Consider the following 24,748-nt stretch of genomic DNA (forward strand, 5'->3'; position numbering starts at 1 on the left):
TATTGCACGAGAAACTGATGTGCTAATCTGCCCTGTTTCAATACACATGCCTCTTGTTACCAGGTGGACAATACTTACCAGCTGTGAATGCACACTACTACTATAGGTGTTACGCTGCTACTGAGGAGTGTGAATGCCACTACCTGCATGTGCTGATACGCATCTCAGCGATAATGTACTCTGTGTTGTAGATATTGCTGACTAGTGTGAATGCACACTTAATATACCATATCTAATTAGTGTGAATGCACACAGTATATTATATTTATCTAGTGTGAATGCACACTTAGTATATTATATTTATCTAGTGTGAATGCACACTTAGTATATTATATTTATCTAGTGTAAATGCACACTTTCGTCTAAATGTACAGTCCCTTGTAAGTGTGGATGCACAATACTGCTCTAGGTGCTGCACTGTCTTTTATGGGTGCTAATGCACAAGAAATGTAGGTGCTGTGGCTCATTGCAGTGTGAATGCACACTGTGTCGCCGGTGTTGCGTTTCTGCTATTGAGTGTTAAAGGGAATGTGTTGCCAGCAAAACATGATTTTTTTTTTTTTGTTAAACAATTAGTGTATAGGTGATTAAACATTGTTCTAATTTTTTATTTTTCTTTCACGAGTCTGGAAATATTATAAATTGGATTCAATTAGATTCTAATTTATAATATTTCCCATTGCTGGTCACTAGATGGAGCCATTCCCAAAATTGCAGCATTGCATGTGGTAAAGCAACCACATTGCTTTATGCTGCAAAATTGGGTAAAAAGCCCTCGCTCTAGTGAGCCCTCAGCATCCCCCCCTCCTTTATCCTGGCTAGTGCCGGGATAAATGAGGGGATTGAACGGTCTAACCTCCTACACTGTGTGTCGCCATTTTTTGAGCTAACACACAGTGTAGTAGGTTTACATACAGTAGTAAACACACACAAACACGAACATACATAGAAATCTCTTACCTGCTCCTGCCGCCGCGGCTCCCTCCGGCCCGTCCGCTCCGTCTGCTGCCGCTGGTCCAAGTGCACAAGTCCTGAAGCCGCGACCGGAAGTAGTAGCATTTCAAATTGGACTGTGTGGGAGCGGCGCATGCGCCGTTCCCACACAGACGGCGTACATTGAAGTGGATGGAACGGGCCCCGTTCGCAGTCCCTATGGGACTGGAGCTGCCGTATTCCATGTCTGTATGTGTCGTTAATCGACACATACAGAAATGGAAAAAAAAATGGCAGCCCCCATAGGGAAGAAAAAGTGTAAAAATAAGAAAAAGTAACACACAAACACACAAATTAATCCAAACGTTTTTAATAAAGCACTAACATCTTTAACATATTAAAAAAAAAATTGTGGTGACACTGTTCCTTTAACACACACACACACTCTGCTGCTAGGTATCAGATCTTTACTCGGTGTAAATGCACACTTTTCTATCTAGTCCAGGTAGGGAACAGAATTTATATGTTTTAACTAGATAGTTGGAGTAGTTCCATAATAATTGAATCCAAGTATATTGGTACTATTATCTAGTTTTACTTACCTGGTTAGCCTGGTATCTATAGGAATTATTGGCTTGAGTAGCCCATTTTAAAGATTTAATAAAAAGAAAAAAAGTTTTAAGCGTTCTTGTCCAGGCGATATTTTTTACTTTGAGTTACGTGAACGCAAAAATTCGAAAACGATACTTTATCTACTCCTTACAGTGTTAGGCTTTATTCACTCTAGAGTCATGGCTTCTATTTATAACAGAGACAAGACAGCCATGTTGAATCCGTTTTCGAACAGATACTGGAAGATTCTGATGGACCCCATTGACTTTGAGGTGCCAATATATTTTATGGCAAGAATAGTGCTTCAGACTGCACTATTCTGTATGTAAAAAAATACTGGAAACCCGGACGTTAGCCACTAATGCAAGTGTGAACATAGTTTTACTCCATGTGTAGGTAACTAAAAAAGAAATTTCAATTATACTGTATATATTTTTTTCTCATTGGGCCATTTTGTGGCTACACTAGGCTTTTTTTTTTACAAACACACTGCCATATTATTTGATCAATTCACCTGTACAATCACACTGAATGTTCATATTCTTCAGCTGACAATTTTTTATAGTTACATTTACAGGGAAAAAAAATATAACAGTATTTAAAGGTTAAATATAGATATTACCTACGTAAAATGTTGAGCCATTTTGTAAATGTATTGCTTAACCTATATTGTTCTGATTGTATATAGTGTGTAAGCTATAACCTGTCTAGGCTACATTCACAGCTAGCGGAATGCGGATTTTCGAGAATATCTGCAGTGGAATACAGTAGCAGCAAAGTAGATGAGATTTGAAATCTCATTCACACAGCACAGGGGCGTAGCTAGGGGGGGCAGGCGGGGCATGTGCCCTGGGCGCAACTTAGAGGGGGGCGCTAGCGCCACCTCCTCCACTATAATTGTACCTGTGTCTATAGGACACAGGTACAATTAGAAGCAATGAATGACCGGGCACGTTCCGTGCCCGGCTATTCAGCGCTTTTGCACCAGTGAAGCTTCCGTCGATGAAAGGCGCTGATTGACAGGGAAAGTCATCCTGCCCAGCCATTCAGCGCCTTTCATAGACGCTGCGTTCAACCCCCAGGAGACCTGCGCAGAAGAGAGCAGGTCTCCATTGCTGTCGGCCGGCCGGCGTGGGAGCGTTTAAGGTGAGTTTAAATAGTTGTTTTTTTTAAATTGTAATAAAAGTGTGTGGCTGTATCTACAGAGGGGGCTTTATCTACACGGGGGGGACTTTGTCTACACGGGGGGGGACATTTTCTACACGGGGGGGGACATTGTCTACACGGGGGGACATTGTCTACACGGGGGGGACATTGTCTACACGGGGGGGACATTGTCTACGGGGGGGGACATTGTCTACGGGGGGGACATTGTCTACGGGGGGGACATTGTCTACGGGGGGGGACTTTGTCTACGGGGGGGGACTTTGTCTACGGGGGGGGTTTCTACAAGGGGGGCTTTATCTATGGGGGGGCTTTATCTACATGTGGGGGGCTTTATCTACAGGGGGGGCTATATACTGTGGTGGGCTATCTATGGAGCACCATATACAGGGGGGGCTATAGCTACAGGGGGGCAATATATTATATAGCCCCCCTGTAGATATAGCCCACCCCTGTATATAGTTCTCCATAGATCGCCCACCCTTGTATATAGCCCCCCTGTAGATATAGCCCACCCCTGTATATAGTCCCCCTGTAGATATAGCCCACCCCTGTATATAGTCCCCGTGTAGATATAGCCCACCCCTGTATATAGTCCCCATGTAGATATAGCCCACCCCTGTATATAGCATCCCACAAATAGCTCCCCCTATAGTGCTCCACAGAAAGCCCACTCATGTATATAGCCCCCCTGTACATATAGTCCACCCCTGTGTATAGTGCTCCACAGATAGCCCACCCCTGTAGATATAGCCCACCCCTGTATATAGTGCTCCATAGATCGCCCACCCCTGTATATAGCCCCCCTGTAGATATAGCCCACCCTTGTATATAGTCCCCCTGTAGATATAGCCCACCCCTGTATATAGTCCCCCTGTAGATATAGCCCACCCCTGTATGTAGTATCCCACAAATAGTTCCCCCTATAGTGCTCCACAGAAAACCCACTCCTGTATATAGCCCCCCTGTATATATAGTCCACCCCTGTATATAGTGCTCCACAGATAGCCCACCCCTGTATATAGTATATACAGGGGTGGGTTATCTGTGGAGCACTATATACAGGGGTGGACTATCTAGTGGAGCACTATATACAGGGGTGGACTATATGTACAGAGGGGCTATATACAGGGGTGGGCTATCTGTGGAGCACTATATACAGGGGTGGACTATCTGGTGGAGCACTATATACAGGGGTGGAGTATATGTGGAGCACTATATACAGGAGTGGGCTATATCTACAGGGGGGCTACATACAGGGGTGGGCTATCTGTGGAGCACTATATACAGGTGTGGGCTATATCTACAGGGGGCTATATACAGGGGTGGGCTATCTGTGGAGGACTATATACAGGGGGGAGCTATAGCTACAGGGGGCTATATACAGGGTTGGGCTATACATGGAGCACTATATACAGGGCTGGGCTATATCTACAGGGGTCTATATACAGGGGTGGGCTATCTATAGAGCACTATAGGGGGAGTTATTTGTGGGACACTATATACAGGGGTGGGCTATATGGGGGCACTATCTACAGCGGGCTCTATGGCAGACACTATCTACAGGGGGCACAGTGTGTGTGTGTGTGTGTGTGACACGATGTATGGTGCTATTATAATTAGAGGTGCCGTGTATGTCACTATTATATATAGGGGCGTAGTGTATGGTATAATGATAACGTTATCTCTATTTATAGGTGTAGAAATGTTGGAAAAGTGAGAAGCTGAAGACATCTGAGCGGCAAACTGCAGAAATGGTCTGTGACCAGGAGAAGTCATCATAGAGGTCTGTACCGGATGGAGAAAAAAAGAACTAGAATCTGAGATATCACCGGTGAGTCACTTCATGTAAATGTTTATTCTGCCTCTAATCAGTACTGTAGTCACTGTATGATCTGCAGCGAGATGATGAGTGGTATGATTATGATAGGATTTATTTTTTGTGAAACAGCATCTCCCAGCATATCCTTACCATTGTTCGGGCCATGCTGGGAGCTGTAGTTTTACGCCGTACATACCTATACGGCAGGGGTTGCACTAAATTGAGCTGTATTTGTGCTGGAGCTGTATATATGTACTGAGCTTTGTTCTGGGGCTGTATTTATGTACTGAGCTTGGTTCTGGTGTTGTGTATAGAACCATATTGCTTGTAAAATGTACAAATGTTTTTATACTCGCGTTACATAAAAAGAAATGTGGAAAAAAAATTACACGTCATTGATTGGTAGAGAAAACAAACACGACGAGGGGGAAGGAGATGTCGGGAAAGAGGTTGGGGGGGGGGGGGCAAACTGAATCTTTGCCCTGGGTGCTGGAGAACCTAGCTACGCCTCTGCTGCAGCATGTCAAATTCTCCTGCGGAAAGTGCCCAGATTTATTGCAGATTTTAACCATTGAGTAAGATAGGGCAATTCGTAATCTGTAACAAATCCCAAATGTTACATATTTTGCTGCAGAATACCCATAGATTTGCAGCAAAATTTGCAGGTTCAAACAATTATAAAATTAAAAAAGCAGAATAAAAAAAAAAAAATAATGCTCACCTTCCCAAGCTTCTACCACTCCCATAGTAACACTAGCCTGGTTCACTGCCGGTCTCTGTATCCTTGTGTCCAGTGATGACATGTCGAATAGACACATGACCTCTGCAGCTAATCATAGCCTGCAGTGGTAACATGGGTCGACATGTCATCACTGAAGTCTAGAACACAGAGATCGTTAGGGGATCAGGCTTGTGTTACCAGGGAAGTGGCAGAGGCTTGGTAAAGTAATTATACAGATTTTATTTATTTTAGCCGAGTTAGACAAAGCTGCGGATTTTCATTTGGCTTTTTCTGGATTTGCTGTGGAATGGATTGCTTCAAGATTTCAGCTCTGAAGCCTCCAGAATTGTAAATGCAGTTCTAGACTATAGTACTTAATTCAGGGTACTAAACAGTAATTAATGTATTTTACCTGCTCACTGTTTTATGTAAATTAACCCTTTGTCTGTCGCAACAATTTTCACACTTTTATATAGTGCCACACAGCACTTTGTAATTATGGGCGCTTTCATGCAATTTTGCAACAAAACGTAATGTTGTGCTAACAATGCATAAAAACACCTTTTAAAAAATAAATGTTCAAGATGTGCAGAGTTTATACATACCACGTATGCCTATGTCTTAATCCACACTGCTCCACATAATTACTAGAACTGAACTATCAGCAATACAGATGTCGGTAAACATCTGAGTAATGAAGTCGCCAAATTGTCTGATTGGGCATAAGGGGTGATTAGATATGCAACTGCTCATCTTCTCACCCCTGTAGTAGGAAAAATAAAGACCCTCCCTAAATTTGACAGAGAACAAATTTTCCGATTGCTAACAGGTGTGATAACATGAAAAAAAGTTCTTGTATCCCTGGAAGGCTGAACAGAAAAAGATCAAAGCAAGGGCTCGTCCACACGTAATGCAATTTCGTTTTTTCCGGCCGGAAATAACGCAGCAGAATACAGTAGCACCAGAGTGGATGAGATTTAACAAATCTCATCCACACACTGCGTAAGATTTCCGAGCTGAAATTGACCTGTGATGCGTATTTTTTTGGACCAGAGCATGTCAATTCCTGCTACGGAAAGTATCCAGAATTGCTGCGTTTTTCATAGGAGATATCTCCATCTCCTAACATTGGGAAAAACGCAGCAATTTCCACACCATTTTCTGCCGTAAAAACAGCAGGAAATGGTGCGTTTTTGCCGCAGCGGAAAGACTTTGACTTTCAACGGAATTGCTGCAGAAATTATCTGCAGCAATTCCGTTGTGTGTGAACAAGCCCTAACAGCCCTAACAGGGTAATCTTTCTTCCTGCTCTCACTTGCAGTTTCCCGCCCAGCACCGTTATAGTACGTCAACATTCTATTACAACACTGTAATGGCCCAGGCACAACATTATATTATAATGTAATATATTCTACAGCTGGCACCCCCTCTAACTGCCGAAATCGTATATAACTTAGATCCCGGCCGTTTAACCCTTAGAGATAGGACTCCCTCTCTCAACCTATTGATGCTTCCACAATGCGATTGTGGGGTTTCGATGGGTTGCTATGGAAGCCAGGTGCATAACAATGACCGCCAGGTCTGCCATGCCTTATACGCTGCCTGTCAGTTTTACTTTGTAGCACGTATCTAGAGTATGGTGAGTTTAATATGATGTGTCCAGTAGATGAGTGGTGTGTGTGCAGGATTTGTTCAGTGGGTAAGTGGAGCATGTGCGGCATGTGACCAGCGGGTCAGTGTCATGAGTGTGGCATGTTCCAGTGGGTGAGTGGGACAAGTGTTTAGTGGGTTAGTAGACTATTTGCAGCATGTGTCTAGCAGATTACTGGTGCATGTTTCTAGCTGGTGTGTGGCATGTGTCCAGCAGGTGAGTGGGGCATGTGCCCCATATGTGTCTTGCAGATGAATAGTGTGTGGGCAAAATGTGACTAGTGGGCGAGTGGGCATGTGTTCAGCATATTACTGGTGTGTGTGTGCAGCATGTGTCCAGCGGGTGAGTGGGGCATGTGCACCATGCTTCTAGCAGGTGAGTGACGTGTGTGGGGCATTTGTCTGATTTTAGGATAAAGCTTGTGTGGCATGTGTTCAAAGTGCATTTTTTTATTTCATATTATATATTTTTTATTACTATTATTAGAGGTGAGCAATTTCTTTGTCTGATCCAGGAGTTTCATGTTACACCTCTGCTGGAATTGTTCTTAAACTTATTGCAGAGCCCCTCACCTTGTGGTTCTTGTGAAAGGCTTCTGGGCAAGTAAGATTTATCACAGTTTCACAGGGTTGACACATGTTGCTTCCCCAGCATTTTTGTAACAGGCAGCTGGGATGGGACAAGCTCAATAGATTTGTACTTGCTTAGTCATGGTATTTAAGCTGCATTATACAAGCTTCCATGATGAGATAGTCATTATTTACATAAGGCTTATTTTGTGTAACTATGAGTTCTTTGGGTCATTAAACTCAGTGAAAAAGAAAAGTTAATTTGTTGCTGCATGAACAATCATGAGCCATTATCAAAAAACACATTGAGATAAGTGAATCAGGGAAAATTCGCCACATTGGCCCTTTACAGACTGACACATTTTTTATTATGAGCCAAATTTCCAACACAAGCGTTAATGGAGGCTGGTGTTCTATTTGCTTGAGCAGAAATTAAAGAGATTTCTGGTAAATGCAGGATGCCGGTATAAGTGCTATGCATGTAATGGACTTATACAGAATTTGATTAATTGAAAATACTTTGTTACAGTGGCCAGTAAACTTTTCATGGCCGCTCATGCACACAAGTGTATTTGGCTTTCATATGGAAGGGGTCCTGAATATGTAGGTATTGTATCGCTATGGGCTATGTGACAATTTAATAAAAAAAACAAAATGCAAGGTTTGTTCGACGTGACTGCTGTGCTTTCGATTAAAAGTGCTTGCAGTGTAACCTGCTTGAGAACAGTTCTGAGCATATCTACTGTATGAGCAATGCACATCCAGTGCTCAACAGTGATTTCACGCCATTACACAGCATCACAGCCTACAGAGCTCTCCTTTCCTAAGCAGAACCCAGTGCTTACCAAAAGGCAAAAGCTTCAATATTCAGGAAGCACAATCCTCTGATGAAGTATAGTGATTGATAAAGTTGCCATACATGTCGTTATTAATTTTCAGCCATAGAGCAAGTACACTATGAGGGTCATATTACTTTATATTCTTAGCTCCTAATGTGACTTTTCACTAGAAATTGCTATAATTAGGTGTGTCATTTTATTTCCCTCCTAGATTAAGATAAGATGAAACATAGCAGTACAGTAATGGTTTTGCAGAACAAACTGTGACAAAATGCAATAACATAACCGAAATGCGTGTTCTCACTCTTACAATTGTCCTAATGATCCTGTTTTTATGGGAATAATCATCAGTCAAGGTCTGCCACAGTTGTATATTACCCTGTAAACTAGCATTACAACATACATTAATCCCATGGTCATTCCCCCAATACACTATTTAAAGACATAGATGAGTAATTCTGGTTAATGTGTCTCCAAACTACACCAATGCAGGTGTTAATATTAAAAAGGTGAGGAACATTATGATCATACTGGGAAATTTCAGCGCAAATACAAATGGAAGTGTGAAGGATTTGCCTGACACAGCTTCTGTGTCGACGCCCGTGGGTAATCAGCCAGCATCTGTTCTTAGGTCTGCTAGAGTGACTCGATCTGCTACCACTCAGGCTGGTAGGCTGAGGAGTCGGAGAGCCTATCGCAGCCTGGCCAGACGGTTCTAGCTCCCGCCCTTGGTCTACTTATACCTTCATTTGCTGCTTGTCCTTTGCCTGTAATTCTCCTGTTTCCTGGCTCTGCTGTTCCTGCTGTTAGCATTGACCTCTGCTTCATATTGACCCTGGCTTGCCTGACTATTCTCCTGCTCTGCATTTGTTACTACGTACACTCCTGGCTTGACTCGGCTAATCCACTACTCTGTTGCTCACGGTGTCGCTGTGGGCAACTGCCCCACATCCCTTGCTTTTGTGTACCCTTGTCTTGTGTGTCTTTCGTGCACATATTGAGCGTAGGGACCGTCGCCCAGTTGTACGCCGTCGCCTAGGACGGGCTGTGCAAGTAGGCAGGGACGGGTAGATTAGGGCTCACCTTTCTGTCTCCCTATCCTGACATTATAGGAAGATACAGTAAAATCCATGGATTAACAAACAGAGCAGTTGATATTCTGGATATATATGGGGGGTAAAGCAAATCCAGTATTTTTCTTTACTGTGTTAAGTATTTCGGTTTTGTCAGATCCCAAAGAACAGCCATTAAAGGTAATGTATCACTACAACTAGTATTAAATTGTATGGATAATATTTTTGTGATGAAAACAAAAAGCCATTAGGTTTAAAAGAAGAACGGGGATAAAGAAGATTTGGAGACCCTGATTTGGTTTCACGAATAATTATGATTACAGAAAGTTTGCGGTGCTGAAATAGCAAATCTTTTATGAATAGTTGAGAAGAATGTTTTTTGTTTTTTTTCTTTTGTTTTGTTTATTTATTGATTTAGTATTTTTCTTGTTGTTTTTTGTTTGGGGGGATTTTTGCTATGGTGTCTATTTGATCATATACAAACTTTTTATCTTTATGGAAAAAACTATAAAACAAATAAGAATTATTTGAAGCAAACACAAATAAAAAGTACAGACATTTAAACCTTGCTACCATGCTGGTGCACTATACACATATAGTGATGTATAGTTAAATGATCACCTATAAAGAAAAAAATTCTACCAAGTTGAAAGTTTTGTGGAAGGAAAACGTGGAAAAAGTATGAACCAGGCCAGCTCTGCCCTGACATCAGTCTATCCCTGCTGACAGGAAAGTGAGATTGATTTCTTCTTCTTGTTTGTGGGAACAAACCACATGTGCTTTGCTTTTTTACTGCCTGAGGTCTGGCTCAACTTATTCCAAGGTAAATACTGTGCGCTGCATCTTTACCATTCCTTTGCTCAGAGTCCAACATGAGCACAGTCCCAGGAGATACTGTAAATGCTTGTGACCTACTTCACCCTCATGTAACAATCTGTGCACACAGAGAATCTTTAAAAGTGAATTGTGCAATCACAAAGAAGATAAAATTATATTTGTTTTTAATATATGAACTCCATAGTACCCAGTTATCCACATGTCAGACTGGGAAGCTGAAATAAAATTTTAACACAGTGAGAACAATGAGCACTCACTGAACAGTCCTTTGAATCATAGTTCTAGGGCTGTAAACCACAATTTCAGGCAGGGCATGCATACTGTTAAACTCCTTCCAATCTCATTCCCGCCATATTGACTACTGGTGCTGCAGAATCTGCATTGACTAGACAGAGCACGGCACGGCAATATCCGGCTGTGGTAACTTATGTTGTGCAGTATAAATATATGTATGTTTCTCACACTACCTTTATTTCTGTGATGTTGCCTGAGGAAGGAGCCGGTTCGGCTCCGAAACAAGTCGCCTGTATCGTACCTATTTCTATTAAAGAATTTTGATCTACCTAGTGTATGTCTCCATGCCATGTGACACTAGAAACCATCACAACACCACGTAAAAAAGGGAATAGCGCCTATCCAAGGGCTGACTTGAGATATCTCCACCTGTCCAAGGTGCCACTCTTACAATACTGCTATCATGCATACTATTAAGGCAGACAAGGTGGCTGATAAGGGACCCATAAAATGAGGGGGCACAATTCAGGTTACACTTTCATTCTTTCACATGGGTAGTGTGGACCTATGCAGGGCATCATCCCTCCAAAGGAACTGGCACAATAATAAAAAAGGAATAGGGAAGCAGCCCTATGCCCATAAGGAGAAAAAGGAACATAGGGCACCACATCGTGCGCAATATTAATTAGGATGAGACATGCTAGAGCGTTAGGGATATAAGCGCTCACCTTGTTAGGCTGTACAGTCCAAGTACAACTCTGGTGTGTGTGTGTGTCGACAGTTAGATGTCAGCTGCTGCCGTCCCCGACCGGTGGGTGAATTCCACCTCCGCTTTAATATGCATACAATTTCCAGGCAAGGAAAAATACAAAATGGGGATTCCAAAGAGGCGCTGCTGACATCCAAAAATTGTGATAACAGAAGGTAATTTATTAATAGTTATTGTAGCTGCACACTTTGTCGCCGGTGTGGCATCTTCCTCAGGCCAATTACAACAGTAAAAACAAAGTGCAGTTAAATACACAATGAAACATTGACAAAAAAAACAAACGCCAAAATCACTTAAAATGGCATCATGTGCGTCAGGAAAAAAAAACCTGACAGTTGAGATAACCATTAGAAACAGCAGTTAGAACTACTTGGTCTTAAAAATATAAACAAATAAACAATGCATGGGTAAAGAAAAGCGGCAGTGGCCCGTGGAATGAAACATATAACTTAAAATGAAAACATCGGCAGAACAGTTAGCCGACCGACTGACCACAGTGGGACAGTACCGGATTCTAGGCGGTGTCCTGCTGTCCTGAGCGGCCGGCGGTATGTCCCACTGTCAACAGTATCTGTTTCTTCAGGACACAGATACAGTTGAACCCAATGCTGAATTAGGGAACCATCAGCTCCCTGCTTTAGAATTAGTTATGAGTGGAGGAGCAGAGGGAGCTCAACTGCTCGCTGAGGACTCCCCGGGCACAGCGCTACTTTAAGCGTTGTGCTCGGGGAAGCCCTTGACGTTACTGTCCATATATGGACAGTGACCGCAGTGGCTACTGATTGAGCAGAATCCCCATTGTCGATGATCTGGCCGGAGATTCAGCTCCTAGATGAAACCCCTGAGGTCACTGTCCATATATGGACATTGACGTCAGGTGCTCCTCCTGGAGCAGAAACCCCAGCCAGAGTCGGCAACGGGGATTCTGCTCAAGGTGTAGCCACTGACGTCACTGTCCATATATGAACAGTGACCTCAGGGGTTTCATCAAGGAGCAGAATCCCCAGCAATGGGGATTCTGCTCAATCAGTAGCCACCAGGGCTTCTGTGACATCAGGGCGTTCCTCTAGGAGCGGAATCCCTGGCCTATGCTCTGGCTGGTAATTCCGCTCCTGGCACCATCTACAGGGGGGTTAGCGCTATCTACAGGGGGAGGTGGCGATATCCTCAAGGGGGGTGTGGCACTATCGACATGGACACTGTGGCACTATATAGGGGCACAATCTATATGGGCACTATTTACATGGGCACTGTGGCACTATCTACACTGGCACTTTAAATGTGGGAACTAGGGGAGGCTTTGGGGGAATTATGGTGTATAAGGGCAGCTAGAGGGCATTATACTGTATGGGGCATTATGCTGTATGGGGGCATTATACTGTATTAGGGGCATATGTGTGGGCTTTTTACTGTATGGTGGCATTATACTGTATGGGGCAGCTATGGGGGCATTATGCTGCATGGGGGCAGCTATAGGGAATTATGCTGTATGGGGGAATTTGTTTGGGCATTATACTGTATGGGGGCATTATACTGTATTGTGCCATCTGTGTTCGCATTATGCTGCATGGAAAAATATGTGTTGGCGTTATACTGTATGGGTGCATCTATGGGGCATTATACTGTATGGTCGCAGCTATTTGGCATTATACTGTGTGGGAGACACTATGGGAGCATGATACTGTGTGGGCTCAACCGGGTGTGTATGGGTGGGAATTGGGTGGGATTAGAGGCGTGTCTTAAAAGAAAAAAAAATTGCATTGGTTGTCCCTTTTTGTGATACTTGAAAGTTGGGAGGTATGTTGTAGCAGGAATGATCACTAGTGTAAAGTGGGAAATGGCAGATATATACAAAAGTATAATACTATAATAAAATCGCTCATATTACGTCATGTTATATATGCAATGGCTGTTTGCGCTTTTATTTTAGTATTATACTTCTGTATGTATCTGCCATTTCCCACTTTACACTCGTTCCTGCTACACTATAAGGCCGGGTTCACACGACCTATTTTCAGACGTAAACGAGGCGTTTTATGCCTCGATTTACGTCTGAAAATACGGCTCCAATACATCGGCAAACATCTGCCCATTCATTTGAATGGGTTTGCCGATGTACTGTGCCGACGACCTGTCATTTACGCGTCGCTGTCAAACGACGACGCGTAAAAAAGACGGCTTGTCAAAAGAAGTGCAGGACACTTCTTGAGACGTAATTTGAGCTGTTTTTCATTGATTCCAATGAAGAACAGCTCCATATTACGGTCGTAATTGACGCCTCGCAAAACGCGAGTACATGCAATTACGTCTGAAATTCAGGAGCTGTTTTCTCCTGAAAACAGCTCCGTTATTTCAGACATAAATGCAGTTATCTTGTGCACATACCCTAACTGGTCTGCCAATGTTTTCATTTTAAGTTAGATGTTTTATTCTAAGGGTATGTGCACACGATATCGACAATTACGGCTGAAATTACGGAGCTGTTTTCAGGAGAAAACAGATCCTGCATTTCAGACGTAATTGCTCGTACTCGCGTTTTGCGAGGCGTCAATTACGGCCGTAATTTGGAGCTGTTCTTCATTGAAGTCAATGAAAAACGGCTCAAATTACGTCCCAAGAAGTGTCCTGCACTTCTTTGACGACGCTGTTATTTTACGCGCTGTCTTTTGAGCCGTATTTGAGCCGTGTTTTCAGGCGTAATTCGAGGCGTAAGACGCCTCGTTTACGTCTGAAAATAGGTCGTGTGAACCCAGCCTAATGGCCACTGCCGCTTTTCTTTACCCATGCATTGTTTATTTATTTATATTTTTAAGACCAAGTGGTTCTAGCTGCTGTTTCTAATGGTTATCTCAACTGTCAAGTCTGGGGGTTTTTTCCTGACCCATGATGACATTTTAAGTGATTTTGGCTTTTTTTTTTTTCAATGTTTTACTCTGTATTTAACTGCACTTTGAATTTAATGTTATTGGTTTGAGGAAGACGCTGGACCTGCGTTGAAACGCGTAGCTACGAAAACTATTAATATATATTACCTTCTTTTGTCACAATTTCTGGATGTTAGCAGCGCCTCTATGGAATCCCCAGTTTTTATTTTTCCTTGTCTGGAAATCGTATGCTATGGCCATATGTGCTGTCTATCTTAATAGGAATGGGTAAGAGGTTGTTACTAAGATTGCATGGTGGCATGAACCAGCATCTGGAAGGGGAGCATTTTACTATTGCTTCGAGAGCAATTCTCCTCTATGTATGCCTGTTGTGTGTGTGTGGGGGGGGGGGGGGGTGGGCTGTCTGTATTTATTTAAACAGCAAGAGCAGAACTATGTTAACCTTTACCTATTTAAAGTACACCTGTATCATGACAAATACACTTGAAAGGGGGATTTCAATGTTAGTATTGTTGCCCTTGTTTCTGCTGTTATCGGCGCTTGAAAAACAATGGCCACAAATGACAACAGACAGGAAAAAATATAGTTAAAAAGTTGGGTGTTCTATTATTGGTCCTGATACACTTTAATGTTATTCATGAGAAGAATAAATAAATAAATAAATAAAAAGCCAACATTTCACTAAAGGAGTATGCTCTATAGACGATCAACTGCTTATGTCAGCATAATTATTAAAATTGTCAAAACCTCTATTTCTGTTTCCTTATTGTGAAAAACCATTGTACAAACGTTCAACTTTTATCTGAGTGTAGCAACCTGGACCCCTAGGTTAGCTACCAGTATAGATCTTGAGCACCTCTCCCCTCTGCCACTTTGACACACATATCCCACTAAGAAAGTAGTAAAGAAAATTGGACATGAACTACGACAGGTGAGACCTCAGTAGATTCGCCATGTATATCAACACGATGTGCATCAAATTGAGGACCGCGGCACATGCTGCATTTATATGACAATTGTTTGCAACCATTGCAACATTTTTTTCTGTTTTTCCCTCATGTGAAGTCATTTGTGGGATAACAGATGTAAAAAACAGATACAGCAGATGTCATTCATCTCATCAGTTATCTTCATCCATTATCTCATTGACTTCAATGTCATTTAAATGACATCTGATGACAATGATAAAAATGGCAATTCTTCTCCACAAGGCATCTATATCCTTTCATAAACAAATAAAGGATATATTGAATCTTCTGTCCATAAATTTGTAAACTAGGCTTCAAACATTGACCAATTTCCTGATTTTGTAGCGAGATGTAAAGTCTTGTATGTAAGGTACAGTACTGAAAAAAGTTACTTCTGAGTAGAGGAAAACCACTTAACAAATGAAAGAGTGAGAAGAATGTCCAATGTTGCCTCCAGCAGATAGCGTGAATAGCCTGGATTGTTTCCAAAATGAAGTCTACTCTCCAAAAACGTTGCAACGCATTACTATAATTCGCCGTATCTCCTAACAAAATTCATTAATTGTTAAATAAAGAACATGCGATGAAAAAGCTGAGTCATGAGAGGAGGCACCACATAGAGACAGACATCACATGTCTTCTTTAGGGAATTATTTAGTTATCACAGAGTTTTCACCATCTTAGCAAGAGTATCAGCAGCTTTATATTGTCAAAAAATCTTTGGGTGTAAAAACCTGAATCTTCTGCAAGACTATTTTTATCTTATATTTTCACAAATATTTGAGTAGCCCTGAGCTAATCCCCTGTGTGAAGTTAATTAAAAATCCCATACTGACAGTTTGAACAAAAGGCTTTCCAAAAACATTCATCCCCTACCTGTTTAATAAAGCTCAGTTTGTCATCCCTTTTTACACAATAATCGAGAATCACACAAGAGGATTCCACACTAACATGTATCCCATTACATGCTTGTGAGTGATGTAATTTTATAGATAGGGTTTTGGTAGGGTTAAAATAGATCATACCAAAGGGATCAGATTGAAACATTTAATCTCTGCTTTTAGAATTTATTTTTATTTTTTTAAAGTACCATTAGCAACCTATGCCGCTGGACATATGACACACACAGGGGTATAAATACATAGCATGAGATAAGGTTACTCAGTGACATATGGGTAAAGAAGCAGAGAGAGCCCTCCTCACACAGTTCTACAATCTACAAGGTAGGGTGAAAGAGACAGTAGATTAGGGTAGATGCTGAAGAACAAGCCATGAGTAAGGACGCAGTTGGCGTCTGAAACGCGTAGGCACCGCCTATATCCTCAACTTCCCCTTGTACCTTGGATCATGTCCTGCTGATTTTACATTTAATTATGGAATAAAACTTGGAAGAAGTTTCCCTTTTAATGACCACATTTGTCTCAGGGCTGTATCCACTCTCTGTCTTTCTTCTATATCCATGCCAAGTGCCGACACGAGGACCCAAGCGCTACTAGCAGTGTAAATCTGTATCAAGGTGAGCTGGAGGATTCCTCCAATTTTTCTCTAGGGTAGATGCTGCTTATACAGTTGTGTAGTGGAGACAGGGGAATGGCAGATTGTAAGCTCTTCGGAAGAGGTGGGTTTTCAGGTTGCTTTCTAAGGTTTGGATGGTGGGTGAGATTCTGATTTGTTGGGGTAGGAAGTTCCAGGGTTAGGGCGATGGACAGGAGAAATCGAGGAGCACGATGTGAGAAAGCAGACAAGAGGAGAGCAAAGAAAAAGGTCTTGTGAGAACCGGACATTACATATGGGGAGGTATCAGGAGATTAGGAAACAGACATATGGAGAAGACAGGCTGTAGACTGCCTGGTATGTCATTGTCAATATTTTTTAATTATTACGCTGGGCAATATGTTTTCAGTGAAGGGACTGGCAGAGAGGAGAGGCAGTAGCAGAGGCAGTAGCAGAGAGCAAGATTAACGGGGCAGCAGACTTCAGGATAGTTTAAAGCGTTGCAAGAGTTTAGAAAGAAGGCCACCGAGAAGATGATTCAGTAGTCTCAGTGGGATAAAATGATGGCAAGTACAAGCATTTTTATTGACTCGAGGTTGCAGAAAAGCTTATTCGAGAAATGTTTTTTTAGATGGAGGTGGCAGGAGGTGGTTAGCGCTTGGATGACGGAGGATTCTAAGATTATTTCAAGGCAGACTTGTGATACTGGGAAAAGTGTGAAGCCATTAATTAACCATATTTCTCAGTTAAAATTAACATGAATATCGAATCACTTAATCTTAATCTTAAATATTAAATATCAAATATTGGGTTTAAATTACACAAGAATTATGAAAAAAAAGGTTCTAACAAGAAAGTCAGCTGTTCCCATGGCAAGCAATGAATTACATATTTCTATGATTGGTTGCCTGGGACGTATTTTCAATAGGGTCAAAAGAGGATTCATAAATCAACCCATAAGAAATAAACCAGAGGGGCAATTGATTGGCTCCAAAATCAGCTCCAAATGGGGTCATCTACTGCTGTACCATGAGGGACCATTATTGTGTCAGAGCCTGGGCCCACCCGTGCATCCTCTGGTACTGAGGTGGGGCCAGTTTGATGCTGTTTTCTGTTACCAGAAAGCAGTGTATTTTGTTAGCGGACACTCAGAGTTCTTAGATTACATTGGAGTTAAACCTCTGTCTGTTTATGGGGGCAAAAAAATGGAATAATGTAAAAGCTAAATAATGATTTCATGTAAAAAGATCAGGGGACAATATAGCAGTCGGCTGTATAGCAGGCCAAAAATGATGACCCTTTTCCACAAGATCACATCCTACCTGGCCTGACCCCTTCGGCATGGAATATTCTCTGCTGTCCAATTCCCAGGCTTTATTGCGATAAATGCCTGCCAATAATAGTATTTATAAATCCTTGTTAGTTTCTTATTTTTCAGTGACAGATTGAAGTGTTGGTGACCCTATGTTTGTATATTAAGGATTAAGGCATTCTAAGTTAATAGAAGGGGGTCCCTCATTCATACCCTTCATCAAATAGCTAGATCTGTAAGCAGCTACAAAGAGAGACTTTCTGAAGGACACTATAAATTCTGAGCGAAACTAAAATAAAGTGTAACCATTAATTACTAAAAAAAAATGTAACTGTAATTGTGGCCTTATAGATTTTAAAGAGGACCTGTGACTAGGTCATAGAAAGTGAACCAGCAGACTCACCTTACTACCTATCTCTTCTGAACTTCAGTAGTGCTAAAATATCACCAGTTGAAAACACAACTGGAGGCAATATCTCGGGGGCGCTAGAAATAAAATGAAAGCACCGCTGGAGTCCAGGAGACAGCAGTGGTAAGGTGAGTCTGCTGGTACACTTTCTATGACCTAGTGACAGGTCCTCTTTAAGTAAAAATTCTGATAGTCTGTACTCACTAAATTAAAGGTCCTATTACACGGCCTGACGAGGGCCATGTAAACGAGTGCCGATCAACGAGACAGCTCATTGATCAGTGTTCGTTTGCTCCTATGATAAGGAGCTATGTGTGGGGACGAGCACTCGTTACTCCAATCGCTCATCCTCATACATTTCTATCATGTCAGCAGCGCATCTCTCTGTTTGCACAGGGAGATGTGCTGCCGACACAATAATATTTTATGCTGTCTAAACAATACAATCAGTCAATGAACAAGCGTTTGCTCTTTCATTGGGTGATCGTTGCCTTGTTTGCACAGAGCAATTATCGGGATCGAGCGTTTTGTGAACAATCGCTTGCCCGATAATTGGCCGGTGTAAAAGGGCCTTAACTACTGGAGGTCTGCTCCCTGAGAAATTGAACTAAGTGTGTTTCTACACAGTATCTATTCACGTTCCATGACAGATTCAAAATATAGAATAGCTGCAGACTATCCGATACAACTATGTTTGATATATAGTATCAATGCAGATATATCGTGATTAAAATATCAAAGTAGCCTCCCCGACATTTTGCCCTGACCGGCGTCTTTAGGAGAAAGAGGCTAATGGCGAAAATTGTGTGCGACACCCTTATTTACAACCTACCCTATGACATCACATTAGTCCCACAATCACTCATCTGAACGCCTGCCTTTCTTGGCCACTAATATCACTTGATCATTATTTGGCAAGTTGATCGGCCAGTAAACAACAGCTTAATGCAGCCAATCATGAACTTGTTTTCACTGAGCATTCTCCTACACTCAGAATCAGTATTATTAACATTGTTGCACCCGCTCACCCTCTCAAGGATTAGCGTATGTAAAAATCTTAGTGGGCATGCTCTAATATAACACTTGTTGACTTAGTGAACATTATTGTGAATGTTATCTTTCGTATAAAAAGAAAAGTCACCCGTCATATGTAGTATTTAACAATGTGTACCTAATGATATTAGATAAATGTTCATAGCAGTACAGAGTTTCTTCAGGAAACTATTGGCATATACATTGAGGAAATCTTTCAACATACACGCCAACGTAATGTATTCTAAAAGGTTGTTGCAGCCCCAACTGTGTTAAAAAGCACAGTCGGATGTAGTTTTTAATACAACTGTATACAAAGAAAAAAAAACAAGCATGCAGGTGCATATGTCTGGTGGTATGGATATAACCTTACCATACAGATCTGCCCTTATAAAAACTAATGGGAACTACTCAACCCATTGTACATAATTTGCCCTTCCACCTTTTACCTTCCAGATCCAGAGCTAATGCTGGCCATACAAATTTCTTGAGTTGTGTCTGGCAAAATGTTTACCTTAATGGGTTATGCTTAGCTCTTCCTAGAATTTACAAATAAGTGGCTAACAAAAAATGAACTAATTAATGGCAAACAAAAAAAACATGATTCTTAGATAGAGGATCCCACTCTATGATGAATTGTATAGTCGAGCAAAAAGTATAAATAGTGCTGAACTTTACATTAAGAGGACAAGCTACTTCTTTTCTGATCCTTGCGGCGCTCTTTATTTATATTTGATTGTGACACAGATATATTAATTGTTTTTTCCCTCTATGACGAATAATGTCTTATTATTCCATTTAAGCAATCCTTCTAGGGATTACCACTGTAATACATCATGTGTACACCACAATTATATTTACTCTGAGAGAAGAAAAAGTGTAAAATCAGAGGCACGTGCAGGTACAGTGTAGGCCCATAGATTTCGAAGGTCCAAATGAAAAGAATCTGTAATACGACTTTGTACATAATGCTTAAGGCTGTGTTTACACTGCATTTGGGCACTATATTCAGCGAGAATGTTTGAAGAGTTTCCCAAATGCATGCCGCATACATATGTAACTGTATGTATATGTCTGCCATTGTTGCCCGTTGAACAAAAAACTTTTTTTTTACATACTGGTCAACTACTATGCTTTTCAATACAATTGAGGCAAAGGTATAGTTTTGCATTTGTTTGGCTAATTAAAGTCTATGGGTACCTTAGAAGTATACTTTGGCATTTATGCTGAACGTGGTGCCCACAGGTACGTACTGTGAACTTATCTTTGGTTGGTTCAGGCAGCACTCTCCTACTAGATCTGTTAATCAGATTTTTGTTGGTGGATTTTGATAGGATCCAACAAACAATCTCACGTTTATGAAGACAGCTTTGTGCATCCTCTTGAGGGAAGCAGGGATCATATAGGTTGGATTGTAACTTGTCTAATACTTTGTTTACTTGAGATAAAAGTTATCTCCTTCCCTCTATAAATATCCCAAGCCAAATCGTCATGTTAGTTGGGAAGTTGGAATAGATGTCTAGACGGTTCTGTCACTGTTGTGCCATCTTTATTTGTCACATCTGTTTTTATGTACGTACGTATATTATATATATATATATATACATATATATATATATATATATATAAATATATATATATATATATATATATATATATATATATATATTTGAACTCAAATTCTATTTTAGGACATTTTATGAATTAATTGCTAACCATAGCATAGTGAATAAAGCTGACCATACATGAGTGAGCTGAGCCACTAATATCAATGGGATCTGCGAACAATTTTATGCATATGGGCGCCTCCCAATTCTTCCCGCAGAGGATAAGCCACTGCTAGTGGTGTCTGGCAGCTGCTTATTCCCCTCTCCCCATAGTAATAAGAATACATGGCCGATAGCAACAGCTTCCTCTTTCTTTCTTCCAAGTCACAGCAAGACTCCATGGAACTCTGGTTGGGAAGCACTGGAATGAGGTTATGAAAAAGGTTTCTACCTTAACATTCAGTATTTTGCCTGATCAGTAATAAACCAAGCAGGCAAAACGTGTTACTCATTGGTAGATTAGGATTTTCTAGCAGATGGCCACCATTATCCAAGGTTTTAATTATTACTTCATGTGTTAGTTTGTGTAAACTTCTTATATAGTACATTCCCTATACATTTTTGTAATGCTTTATTGGGGTCTTAAGTAAGTATACAGTAATCTTTACTGTTACCAGTTTAATTAAGTTACTTTATTTGCTTCTTTATGACTATCTGTTAATCCAGCGCGTGCCGGATTTAAGGAATGTTGTGTGTACATATGTGTTTATATTGAATATGCAAATACCTGTTTAGGCAAAACTAGTGTATAGTCACCCATTATGGTTTGGATAATTACATGTCATTCATGGTCACCATCTGGTCATTTTTTTCAAGGACAATGTGTGTGTAAACTGTATATAGTGTAAACTGTATTCAGAAATGATCAAATTTCTGTCCATATGATCTGTATATAGTATAAACTGTGTACAGCTAAAACGAACATCATAGACAAGGCCATAATGATAAAAACAGACGGGTTTAAGACCTGACATTGTTGTTATTACTTTAGAGCATATTCCAATATAGAATATGCATGGCCACCAAATGTTTCAGATACATTTTTCCCAGCCTTACTCAGTGCCTCCATCTAGAGCATTTTCACACAAGTTGTAGCTTTTTGTTCCAAAAGGAACATGTGCCAAAAATTGTCTAAGTACCGTCACTTGACATGAAAAATCTGCACCACATTTGGATCAGTGTCAGAAAATGTGAGCTACATTAACCTAAATAGTTTCTTTTTTCCAGAAGAAGGATGTAAGGGGGGTTAATTACATCCTGTTAAACTATGAGATGAGGGTTAAAGGCTTTAAAAAACCTTTGACATACAAAAAAATGTTTTTCTTACATATGTCACTGGTTACCCGGTGGTAAAAAAAAAAAATGCTTCAAAAAGTTTCAAGCTTCAATTTCTATTACTTCATTAATTTTCAGCCCCCCCCCCACCCCACAATATGCAGTTTGCTGACTGCTCCTAGTTTCATACCTTTGTTATGAGTGCGTGTCCTCCCCACTAAAACATGATGGGTGTGAGTTCTGTGTGTCCAGTATGCTGCTGCCTACACTAACTCTCATGTATCAGTACAGATTTATTCCTGTTCCTGCTCCCCTTTCTTCCCATGAGTGATCACTTCTTCCTAAAAGACAATGATGCTGAGAAGTGTGTGATTTCCATCTCTCCTTCCTGCAGAGACCACCGTGGATACTACACAGTCTGTGTGATCTCTCTCCCTTCCCCCTGTAGACTGCTGTGTGTGCTTTCCTCCCTAACTACAATCTGATTCAGCTTGTGTGATCGGCCCCCCTGAAGACTTGGATGCTTTCCACCCTCTCCACACTCTAAAATGCCATGTGGAGAGCAGAGCGAGTGGACAAAGCCAGGAGCAGTGTGCTGTTGGATACATGTTAGAATTAGCACAGCAAGCTAAGTACAGCAGCTCCACAGACTGTACAGCAGCATAATGGTAGGACATTTTTAATAAAGACTATTTAAAAAGTTGCATTTAGGATGCAAATAAACAATAAAAAAAAAATTTAAGTGCAAAGGTGTACATAAGTTAGTTACCAATTTAAGTTAAAATAATATTTGTATCTATATATGTACAAATAAAAAATTAAACGGGTAAAAGTTATGGAAAGTTGTAAAATAACTGGTAGAGTAAACCAAGTTCATTATTTTTTTTAAAATTTGTTTATATTACAATATTTAGTAGCCGATATTACAATAAAAAGAAAAACAATAGGAACTTTTAGTGTCTATGGTGAGGTTCACACTGCAGTCAGACATTAGTCGGGGACCATTTGAAACATTTTTCCAAACATATGCCCCAGACCTTTGCAATTGTATGTCTATACAGTAACATATGTCTACTATAAAAAAAAATATACCCTACAGTATACTTTTTACTTTAAGAGGGTCTACTTTGCTTTTAAATACAGTTACTAGCCCAATGTAGACATATACTAGCCAAATATATGCTGAAAGCACATTATTTTAGAATCAGTCCAGGCAATAGAAGTCTTAGGACATGTTAGACCTGAAAAGTTTCCATACATACCAAATGTAAAGTCCAAACCTAGCATAATGCATAATCCATTGCTTTATAACATTGCCTCTCCCCAGCTTGAGGCCATTACCTGATCTGCCCTCTACTGTTGGAACATAACGATTAGCATTGCAAACATCTTTTCAGATGATGGGAGATCTAAACTAACATTTAGGATGAGAAAACAACAAGCCGGAGGAAAAAGAAAAGCCAAACGAATAAAAATATTTTATATATTGAATTTAAACTATTCACACTAATATAAACCTTACAAGTAATATGAATATAGATAAATGTCCTGGTAGAAAGCATCAATGGTGGGATATAATGTAATTAACAGCAATTGAGAAATTTCCAAGATGAGTAGACAGTTTCAAATAAAAACTTTTAAGACGTGTTGGTCATTGTGTGACATATGCCTATACTGTAGTAAATGTCCCTCACATATGAGAACATTTTTTGCATGTGTTGTAAGATTGAGACAAATTTGCCTAATTTATATCTAAGTATCAAAAAGTATCATCCAGAAGTATTTGTTTTTTTAATGATAGGTAAATATCGGTTCAGCTTTCTCTCTCGATAAAATGATATAAATTGTTAACACTTTATACAGATAAAAGCAATAATAATATAAAAGGCAAACATCAACTTCATTCAATACTTTTTTTCTACTGAAAACATTTTAGTTGCAAGGTAAACCCCAGTTTGCATACTCAGCTATAAAGATTAAAGGAATTCCTGCCATAACTTTTGTAGATTAAACTGAGATCTACTTACCATAGACGAGTTCCAGAGTAGACAGCAACAGCCTCAGCTCTCTATAACCACTGTGTGTTATCTAAGTCCACGCAGATCCAAAGGAAGTTTGCAAATTCTCCACATGTCAGCTCCACGTCTCATCTGATGCTGAGCTACATGTATTTAAACTCAGGTGGTTGTATTCTAATGCTAAGTACTTTCTCTCCACCCCCTGAACTACTCCTACCAATGCAAAGCAATGGTGTCCCTGCTCATAAATCACTAGAATCAGGTGACAGGACTTTTTTTTCTTTTTCTTCAGCTTCCAAACTCCATCACACTTTCTTCCTCTTCCTCTACCAAAAAAAACAACAATGTTCATTGCTCATTGAACAGCATGGCAATACATAATGGCTGGATTTAAAGGGTTTTCCCAGAATCGACAATTCTCACCTATCCACAGAATAGGTGATCACTGTCTGACCACTGGAGTCCCACAATCACCAATCACAAGAACAGGGGTCTTGAACCCCCTGATTCTCCTCACTGCGGGC

At 40.7% G+C, this 24,748-nt stretch overlaps 1 protein-coding gene across 1 annotated transcript in view; it reads right to left on the reverse strand.

Moving 5' to 3' along the window:
* The window catches only part of SLC16A12 (solute carrier family 16 member 12), a 55,926-nt gene extending 31,542 nt beyond the window's left edge, over nucleotides 1-24,384 (reverse strand). The window contains exon 1 of the mRNA XM_075841205.1: nucleotides 24,234-24,384. The gene's annotated coding sequence lies outside the window, so the exon portion shown is untranslated. The remainder of the gene's footprint in view (nucleotides 1-24,233) is intronic.
* Between the last annotated feature and the right edge of the window lie 364 nt (nucleotides 24,385-24,748).

The sequence above is a fragment of the Rhinoderma darwinii genome, chromosome 11, assembly GCF_050947455.1.
Source record: "Rhinoderma darwinii isolate aRhiDar2 chromosome 11, aRhiDar2.hap1, whole genome shotgun sequence".
In the NCBI taxonomy this organism is placed as follows: Eukaryota; Metazoa; Chordata; class Amphibia; order Anura; family Rhinodermatidae; genus Rhinoderma; species Rhinoderma darwinii.